Source organism: Sturnus vulgaris, chromosome 3, assembly GCF_052056855.1.
Source record: "Sturnus vulgaris isolate bStuVul1 chromosome 3, bStuVul1.hap1, whole genome shotgun sequence".
NCBI classification, from domain to species: Eukaryota; Metazoa; Chordata; class Aves; order Passeriformes; family Sturnidae; genus Sturnus; species Sturnus vulgaris.
In genome coordinates, this window is record NC_142245.1 from 47062078 (window position 1) to 47068380 (window position 6303).

General features: G+C 36.4%; 1 long non-coding RNA gene across 1 annotated transcript; it reads left to right on the plus strand.

Moving 5' to 3' along the window:
• Positions 1–626: 626 nt before the first annotated feature.
• On the plus strand, positions 627–5994 carry LOC148224323 (uncharacterized). Its single transcript, XR_015802860.1, has 3 exons — positions 627–711; positions 1643–1683; positions 5866–5994. It is a non-coding gene; the product is annotated as an uncharacterized LOC148224323 (long non-coding RNA).
• The last annotated feature ends 309 nt before the right edge of the window (positions 5995–6303 follow it).

Consider the following 6303-nt stretch of genomic DNA (forward strand, 5'->3'; position numbering starts at 1 on the left):
TTAAAGATTATTGCACTGCAGTCCTGTTTTACATTTGGAGCCTGGAATGTCTCTTAATGCATCCATACATAGAGAAGTAAGAGAAAGAGAAAAGAGTGTGCAAGGGAGATCGGGGGAGCAGCTGGGTCTCTGAGGCAAATGGGAAAGTGAAAAGAGTTAGGGCATTTCTACGTCTGTGAAAGGAGAGAAAAAAAAAAAAAAGATAAGAAAAGTGGAGTAAAGTAAAAGAAGCCTGAGGAGACATAAAGTCCCCAGATAATGTTGGAAATGTGCTTTATAAAAGCAGCAGTGAGGACAAGGGAGGTGGGTCAGCCCAAGGCAGAGGTGCAGGAATGGCTGCATGCCCTGCCAAGCTGGGACAGCTGTGCAACCCAGGATCAGCAGACTAAGAGTGATGGGGTGTGTGCTGCAGGCAGACTAGTGCAGGATTTCAAACTCTGATACTCTAAAGTGTAATAATAATAGTAATAATAATAATAATAATAATAGACGCTGCATTGAGAAACTATTAACTTCAGTGAATCTCAGTTCCAACTTTAGAAAATTAAAGGTAAAACACAGTCATGTTGAAAATGTAGTAAAAATTTGGCAATAAACCTTCATTGACTTTCTGACCACATGTCACAGGTGGTGTTTAAAACACAGAACCATCTGGCGAGGGTAGGCTCACATCACTTCTGTGTCTGCAGGATCAAGACAGAACCAGCACAGGTATGTACTTAAGGGGTAATACTTTTAAGAATTAATTAATTAGAATAGTTGATGAGACTACATCTCAAATCCCATGTCCAGTTTTGGGCCCCTTACAACACGAAGGACATTGAGGTGCTGGAGTGAGTCCAGAGAAGGGCAATGGAGCCGGGGAAGGATATGGAGCACAGGTCTGATGAGAAGTGACTGAGTAATCTGGGGTTGTTTAGCCTGAAGGAAAAGAGGCTCAGGGGGTGACCTTATGGCTCCCTACAACTCCCTGAAAGGAGACTGTGGCCCGGTGGGTATCAGTCTCTTTTCCAAGGTAACAAGTCACAAGATGAGAGAAAGTGCCTTAGATTGTACCAGGAGAGATTTAGAATGGATAGTAGGATTTTTTATTTTTTTTACAGAAAAGATTGTACAGCATTGGAACAGACTGCCCAGGGAAGTGATGTTTAGGGTTGGAAGGACCTTAAAGATCATCTAGTTCCAGCCCCTCTGCCACGGAAAGGGGTGCCAGTGACTAGCTAATGTTGCTCAGGGGCCCTTCCAGGTCTTGAACACTTTCATGGGTGGAGCATCTACAACTTCTCTGGGCAACCAGTTCCAGTACCTCACCACTCCTCGAGTAAAGAATTTCTTCCTGACATCTAAAATAACCTGTCCTCTTTCAGTTTAAAACCACTGCCCTTTTTCCTGTCACTATTTGCTTGTATAAAAGTCCTTTGCCCTCCTTTTCATAAGCCCCTTTAAGGTACTGGAAGGCCACAATGAGGTGTCCCCAAAGCATTCTTTCCCCAGGCTGCAGAGAACTTGACGAACAGTGCCATCTGAATATATATGTAATAAATCAGGGTCTGGGGAAGACAGGACATAAGGGTTTAGAGAGTTTTAAGTGCTGGATGATACAAGTGTGGTTACTGTGATGTAATTAATAACTCTTTTGCAGGCACATTCTTCCTGTGGTCCTGGATGTTTCCAAATGCATGGGTAATGTAGTATTTGTTTGCTTAATACATTACATCAAAAAACAAACTTCTGAAGCAAAGCATTCTCTATTCTTCAATGTTTTCCTGCTACTCTGTTACTTTCAGTAACATCTCTCATTTTTTCTTTTATGTATTTTCATCTCTAAAATTAATTCAGTCCACATTCTGAAATTATTCCAGAGTGGTGAATCACTTGTTTTTGCAACTGATTATATGGCTCAGAAAACATAAATATGTGAGAAAAGAGGATTTTTCAGAGCTCTTCAATTTGTCTAAAATATTTGATCGAAATTTACTAGAAATTTAAATTATGTGTCCAAAACCTTTTCCATTTAGAAATATTCTGTAACGTTCGTCAAACACTTTGACTTGGTGAAAGTGGAAGTAGTTTAATTAGGCCAGACCAATAAACATAGAAACATGTAAAACCAGGTCTAATAACTTCAAATTATTGTTTTGCATGTGCTCATTCACATGCTCGACTTTCTTCTTAAAACAAGCCCAATGCCAATGTAACCAAAAGCCAAAGCACTGACTTTCATTCAAGGAAAAGCTAACACATCCCATGCCTAACAGGTATCAGCGATATAGTCCAGGAGTTTTGGCTCATATTTATGTGCTTGATTCCATTTAGATAACATTTTGGTTTAAATTAATTACTTGATTTAGACCTTGCCAAATACTTGCTTTAGAGACCCAGCAGGACGTGACTTCAACATAGCAGAAATATCCTTTAATAATGTTTTCATATCTATAAATAGCGAACACAAACCCAGCCTTCAGAATTATTCTTCAATTCTGACAGCAGGTGAGAAAATGGTGAATTTGTATTTTGTGATTTTTGGGCCCACTTATAGCATCCTAATTTCTTCACATTTCAGAAAAGCAGAAGGGCTGGACTCATTTATCGCAGCCCTCACTGCATGTCCAGATGGTAAATCTTGCATTTAGAGATCAGAGCAATACAGGCCACTTTGATAACTGATACCAATTAAACAAAAAAGTATCCAGCTCTCCCTTCTTTCTCCCTTCAGTCTTCTAATTCCACCTCCTACACATATGAAGAAAGAAAAGTGATGCAGGAGCTGATGGTTTCCAGACCAAATGCTCTATTTGACTGTTTTTATGTCTGTGCTTTCAATGTCTTCATAAGCTGACAAATGCTAAATGTCAGGAGTAAAATTCATGTTTTGTCATGACTTAGAAATAACATATGCCCTTTGTATATTAAAATCAGAATATTTCAGTGAGGATTTGGATTACTGAATTTAGTTTCTGGTTAAATTAACTCACAAATTTATCCTGAACTTTAATTAACTCTATAAATTAATGATTTTGCACTTGTCTTATTATGCATGGCAGTGCAAAGCAAGACTTTGTGTGTCATTGTGTGATACTGTAATTAATCACTATAATTAATATTTTATGCAAGAAAAAAGAGCTAATTTAATATTAAATATACTTTGATACATAATTTGATATTAAATATATATCCTTAATCCTGATTTTCTCAACTTTTGACTGCTTATTTTTTGCATATTAGTAATATTCTTCTATTAGATAATGCAATGGTCACACATAGAAGAGATATTTGTTTTCCATTGATTTCCTTGCAAAATATAATCTTTTAATGCAGTCTATAGGAGGAAACACTGGAGATAAAATCACTAGACAGTAAAACAAGAAAGCAGTTTTGTTATTTTGAATTACATCTACTTGCTGTTGAAAACATGGTGAATAGTCCCATATTTTTGACACAGAAACTTTCAGGAAGAAATATTATAAGAATCATTTCCACAGCATTTATATATGCAAAATATCATAACTCCAGCCCAAGTTCCTGCCAGTGAATCAAGAGAATGAAAAATACATTAAAGAAATGCCATATGTAAATAAAGCAGATTGTCAGTGCTTCTTAACAATGTGTTGAGAATAACAGAAACATTTGTTCCTGTATTGCTCATTGTATCCAATGTCATTTAAATGTGACTGAAATTTCATTCCAGGTGATATACATTTCTTCATGTTGTATAATTTGAAGTGAGCATTTACACATATTGCAAATATTAGGACATATTTTCCATAGTCAAAATCTGTAAATTCTGAAAAGCTGATAATCAGTTAAACTGAGAAACCTTATAATTACAGATGGTGGTGTTAAGAATAGGCTCAAACTATTCTTGAAAGAAAATTTGAGTGGGTGATTGGATAGTCAAGGTCAGGGACCATTTGGTTTTCCAAAATTCTAGCTATAGTTGCTGTGCCCCTCCCCTGGACTGTTGCCTCTGGTAAGGATGCACATATATTAGCTTATCATCTATAGCAGCTGCACAGTATATTAATTTGAGAATTTAAAATTTGCCCATACATACACTGGATTTTCATTAAAATATTGATACAATGAAAATTCCTTTTTGAACCCAATCTTATACAAAGCCAAGAGCTGTAGCTTCAAGAGAATCATACGCATATTTATGTACCAAATATTAGAGTCAGTTTAAAGGCTTATGAAACTGTAACAAATATACATCAATAAAAAGGATCTTTGAACTTAGGTGGTTATAGATGGTATATAGGCTAAAGCTATACATAATTTGAGGAATTTGACTATTACTTTATATTACTAATTTTGTCTAATTGTAGTCAACCCAGTATATATTTGGCATTAGAGATTTCAGGGAACTGGTTGCTTCACCTATGTCAATCCTAAAACAATGACTGTGTTGATTCTGCCTATTTAGTCATACTTCTAATTGGCAAATAGACTAATTTCTTTTCTCCTTCCTTCCTGGAAGGAAAACGTTTTACTTTTTTACTTTTATCTAAATAATATCAACCATAGCAGAAGCTGAGTAGCAGGACAGAATATCTAGATCATTTTGATTTTATTTTTTATCCTTTTCTTGATGTGTAGCCTGATCATACAGATTTTAATATGCATACAACATAAGATACTGATTGTAAGATAATATTACTACTAAGACAACTTCAGATGGTATCCATTGAGTACCTTATACTACAATCTTCCTTAATCTTCAAATAAAATTAAATTTAGAAGTATCACTCATTTGATAGCAATTCTTTGCTGAAGTTTCTTTTCCTTTTTCTGCCATCAAGATGTGTTTTGGTAAGGCTGCTGCCTTTTTAACTGTCTCATATTCAGTAATATTACTAATAGTTACTGCATACCTTGTGCCAACTACCAGTTTGGAAAATGAAATATTCATTTTAAATGCACATAACATAGCAGTGGTAGCTGAAAAGCAGCAGCAGTAAGCACAGACAGAGTGATTGAATTAATTGGAATTGTAGCCTTTGGGTTTTGTATGTGTTATTGGACTTACAGGAATGGCTTTACTGTTTCATCCTAAATATCAAAGGTAAGTGTGAAATCTTACTGCCTTTTCTATTAAAAGTGATGCATTTTTATGAACTTTGTTACTTATTTTGCTGTTCTTCTTCAAGTATTCCAGTTTACCATGGACTGATTTCAGGGTAACTGTCAGCAGATAACCCACACTCTCCTTTCACCTGTATGACAAACTGTCTTGGTTTAGGAGTCATAAAAAGAGATGCAGAGATTTTATCAAAACAGAATTTCACATTCAGGTATTGTGTTAGAAATAATGACAATGATAACGAATGACTAATGGCTCCAAACTAGACATACAATGATGACAGGACTAAAAAATTGTAAGCAAGAGTGAAATTCCAAATGTTTTTCTCTGCTATACCCTTTTCATTTATATAGACGCCAGGAAGCATTATGGAACTAGGGGAAGACTGTTCTAATGCAGGCGGGATCCAGTTAAAAAAAAGGAAAAAAAATCTACAGAAATATTCTGTTGCAAATCCAAAAACTGCCAGCATATCAGACTGTAACTGCATGCTCTGAAAATGATGCTCTGAAATTTGAAAGGTCTGGTTTCAGTTTCTGGCTTGGCTACAGATTTCCTCTAGGCAAATCACTCTCATCTTGCTGTGGCTCAGTTCTCCATCTGTAAAAGGGAGATAATGATTCCCTGCCTTGCAAAGGGTTTGTGAAGATGAGTTCATTAATGTTTGATAGATGTAGTGCTGGAGACCATATCACTGCCAAGCAAGTGTGGAATACAGCCTCAGCAGTACCTCCTGAAGCTTGTGAAGTGCACTCTTTCAAGGAAATATGCTTTGTTTTCCCCAGGCTGGTGAATGGCTGCAGCTTTCCCAATTCACACACTGAAGGACAAGCTGGGGAGAACTGAACTGGCCAAACATCCATGTGAAGACTCAAGATGTGTGAGGAGTAATCTTTCCGGTTTTCTTATTTCCGTTTTGCTATTGAAACTTGTTGAGATAGGTAATTGTCTGACACAGTGAGAGGTTTGTCTGCTTTTTACTGACTTCTCTCTATCCATTGCAGAAAGCAGCAACTATTGCTTGCTCAGTGAACAAAATAGAGATGAAATTTATTCCCTTCCCCCTTGCATTGTCGCTATTCAAACAATGTTTAAATGACACCATTTTTAAAATCTGTAAAACTGGAGAACTACAAGACTTAATATAATTGCTACATTATCCAGGTCCGACAGCTCTCTCATTGTATACTCCAAAGGAGATGGCCCAGGAAGATGTTACATGT